A 3,789-nucleotide genomic window follows, 5' to 3' on the forward strand; every position below is an offset into this window, starting at 1 on the left:
ATCATGTACTTGTCATGCTATTTGGTTGAGGAGATTTTTGAAGGAACTCAACTTACCTCAAATTGAAGCTACAGTGATTTGTGTTGATAACCAATCTGTGCAAGCAACTGCAAAGAATCAGTGTATCATGATCGGAGCAAGCACATAGACGCAAGGTATCACTTCATCCGAGAATGCATTGTAGAGCTCAAGTATGTGAAATCTCATGAACAAGTTATGAATATCTTTACAAAGCCTCTCAACTTTGAAGATTTTCAGAAATTGAGATCAAGCCTTGGAGTAAAGAAGAAAAATCTAAATTAAGGCAGAGATTTGTGTGAATAAAATCTTGGCAGCAACTAATTTGGCAGCCACATGTGTTGAAATTTCATTTTCACAAATGTGTAAGTTGGCAAGCCACAAATGTGAAAGTTGGTAGCCACATTTGTGGAAGTTGGTAGTCAAAGTTTGGTAGAGTTTGGCAGCCAAATTTTGTGGAATTTGGCTACCACATTTATTTCACTAATGATAATCAAGAGGTTCAAAAACCCTATAAAGAGAGTAGTAAGTGAACACTTGAAGACACACCAAAAAAAAAATAGGGAAGCAATAGAGAGTGAGAGTAATCCACAAACTACTTCTTAGTTTGTGAGAAAATAGTGTGAAAGTAATATAATTGTGAGTTGTAAGAAATAAAAGAGTGTTGAGTAGTAGTCATTTGACACTACCAAGTTTTTCATCAATATTATTGTATTACTTATTCGGGTATCATATTTACCCCATTTTAATAATTGGTGTTGTTGTTACTCTCTTTCTATTGGTATTTAGTTTGTACATTATCCTGGGTGTGATTATCATTTTGTCCAATAGGCATAGGAATATCTAGAAGAGTTAACTGATAGAAGTCTAATTTTGGCTTGTACACGAAGGACTAATGGAAGGATAAGAAGTTGAAAATTCATGATCTTCTTCGCTAACTATGCCTGAGTAAATCCCTATATGATCAACGGAGAGTGACCCTTCTATCTACACTTGAAGAGAAACATGATTATCGTATGCGACATAGCAATGTTATAATCCACACCTTTATTTCAATGCAAGTAGACATTCCAAAACAGATGTTTTACAGTTGAAGTTGCTTAACGTATTGGACGTATTTTCAATTGAATACCTCAGCTTGTATATTTGAGATATGTTTCTACAAGAATTGAATAACTTTGCTAATATATATATATATATATATATATATAAAGAATAAGACATTTGGATATTGTATCGCCACTATATATATATTTAATCCTCTTGAGGCAGAAAATCATGGTATTGAAGAAAAAACTTTGCTTTTCAATAACTTGAACATACTTTATCTTCATTATTCTCCTTTTGCTGTGGAAATCATAAGAAGAACTCCGAATCTAAAAGAGCTAAAGATTTTACAATCCATTGACTCGATCATTGTTTTCCCTAGGGATATTTTCCTTAAAAGGTACTTGTATACCATGGAAAGTCATGGCTTTGCTGGCTAATTTACCTAATCTTGAACGGTTTTTTGCATTCGCTTGAACAGATTGGACACTAAATGAAGATGTTGTGTTTCACAAATTAAAATATCTACGAATTGTAGAAGTAGATCTGCAAAGTAGGGAAGCAGGTAATGATAATTTTGCGATGCTTGAGTAACTAATACTACATGGGTTGCGTAATCTGGAGGAGATTCTCGAGAGTATTGGAGAAATAAATTCTTGCGCGATATATGATAATACATGCATATCACGTTTTTTTCTACAAGTTTGTAATATCTTGATATATGTTGATAAAGAAGAGATTATATATTATGCAATTCAAAAGATAAAATCAACACACGACAATGGACTAATAATATAACATATATAATTAAAATTACTAACTTCAACTGAATCATAACTGATGAACATTATCTAATGAACACAACACTTAGTACTGACTTCGACTGAATCATAACTCATGAACATTTCATGATGAACACCTCAAATGACAAATGAACCTAGACATTTAATATAATATTTAAGTTTTTAATTTAACTTTCGACAATTCCTTAACACGCACACTAGTAATTGGGAACTATGGAAGAAGTAGATCCACTAACCCTATTAGTAAAGGGTCCACCAACATTGAGTCCATATGAAGAACTTTAGCTAGAACAATTTGGAGGAGTCCAGGCACTTCCCAATGTCTGAAATGGGAATGCATTATTATTCACCATTTGTGCCTCTTTTTCAACCTTTTTCTTTAGAATTTCCAATGCCTTCTTCAAATGTTGAAGTTGGAATAAGTTAAGTTATTCGATAGGAGATTCCCACCATACACCATCAAATCTCTTCCTAATTTCTCGAAGGGATTCTCCATGATTTTTCTCCATCTGGAGAACCCCCTCTAGGTTCATGAGCTTGGTATTGAGTTCACGAATACTAGCTTCTCTACGAGCCACGATTTGTTGATTGTGGACATCGTTATTTGGTGGAGGAAACCGGAACCTCTCCACCAACGTTTCCACGCTAGGGTGACCAAAGGAGAACACATTTTGCCGTCGGGGGAAAATATCACAATGACAATTTCAGCACCACATAGCGTACAAAGTTCACTAGCCTTTTTGAACAGACCAGCACGACGCTTAGAAAACGTAACTCCTAAGTTACTCGCCTTCTTAATTTTCACCATGTCAACCCGTTGACGACCCTTGCTAATTTTTCTTGTCATGTCTAAACTATCACTAAGAAATTGTGAAAGTATAATTGTGATTTTTGGTCTCAACACCAACAACTTTATATAGGAAATTGTGTGCGGAACTGGTAGTACGTTGATGAATTCATGAAAGTGGTAGTGTGGTAGATGGTAGTGTGGTAGGTGAGTATTTTATTTTAAAGATTTTATTATAATATTCTTTTGCTAAGTGTCTTAATCTTGATATCTCTTTAATATTATTTTTTGGTAGTGCTAAATTCATGGTAATATGTAATAATATTTATTGTAATATTTTTTCGATAGTTGTTTTAATCTGAATATTTCTTTAATATTATTTATGATACACTCTAGATATAACATATCTTGGGTTTTTGGTACATATATAAATTTTCCGCCATTAATTGTTCTAATAGTTTTATATCTTCCATAGCTCCTATCCAATATTGTAAATATTCGTAAAACTTTCTTGAAACACTCTCTCCACTAAGATATAAAATACTTAAAGTTAATGGAGAAATCTGAATCCAATCAGATATTTCAGATAGCATGGCTAAGTAAGAGGCAAAGGTATATTGTTCAAAAAATATGCAGAACTAATTTCATATATTCCTGAATATCATATATATGATTGAATAAATTTATGTTAGTTATTATGTATTAGAATTATTTGAATCATGATTCTAGTTTATTAGCATACTGAAAACAGGGAGAAAACTTCTATACTATGCCATCCTAATGTTGAAACTGGTAGGCGAGGAAAGCTGTTTAGGGGAGTAAACAAAGTTGAGGCGCTGATAAGAAGGAAGTATCCGCTAAAGTACGATTCTAGTAGTGACAGGAAACATAGATAAATAGTCATAAAATGTTAAGTATGACCCATAATAGTCAACATATGCATGTGTATTAGTAAAGAAATGTTGACAAGTGTTAAAGTGAATAGTAGTACATTATTGTAGTGTAGTATGAAAATCCTTTCTATATAAAGAACGGATATGTAACTTAAAAAAGGCAGGCAATGCCTAACGTAATAAAAACTTTCTTGAAAACACTCTCTCCACTAAGATATAAAAATACATAAAAGTTAATGGA

The 3,789-nt window shown here is 32.9% G+C and overlaps 1 pseudogene; it reads right to left on the reverse strand.

Annotated features, from left to right (window-relative positions):
• Positions 1 to 2,149: 2,149 nt before the first annotated feature.
• Positions 2,150 to 2,715, reverse strand: LOC102604764 (agamous-like MADS-box protein AGL62; annotated as a pseudogene).
• Between the last annotated feature and the right edge of the window lie 1,074 nt (positions 2,716 to 3,789).

Source organism: Solanum tuberosum, unplaced genomic scaffold, assembly GCF_000226075.1.
Source record: "Solanum tuberosum cultivar DM 1-3 516 R44 unplaced genomic scaffold, SolTub_3.0 scf00179, whole genome shotgun sequence".
In the NCBI taxonomy this organism is placed as follows: Eukaryota; Viridiplantae; Streptophyta; class Magnoliopsida; order Solanales; family Solanaceae; genus Solanum; species Solanum tuberosum.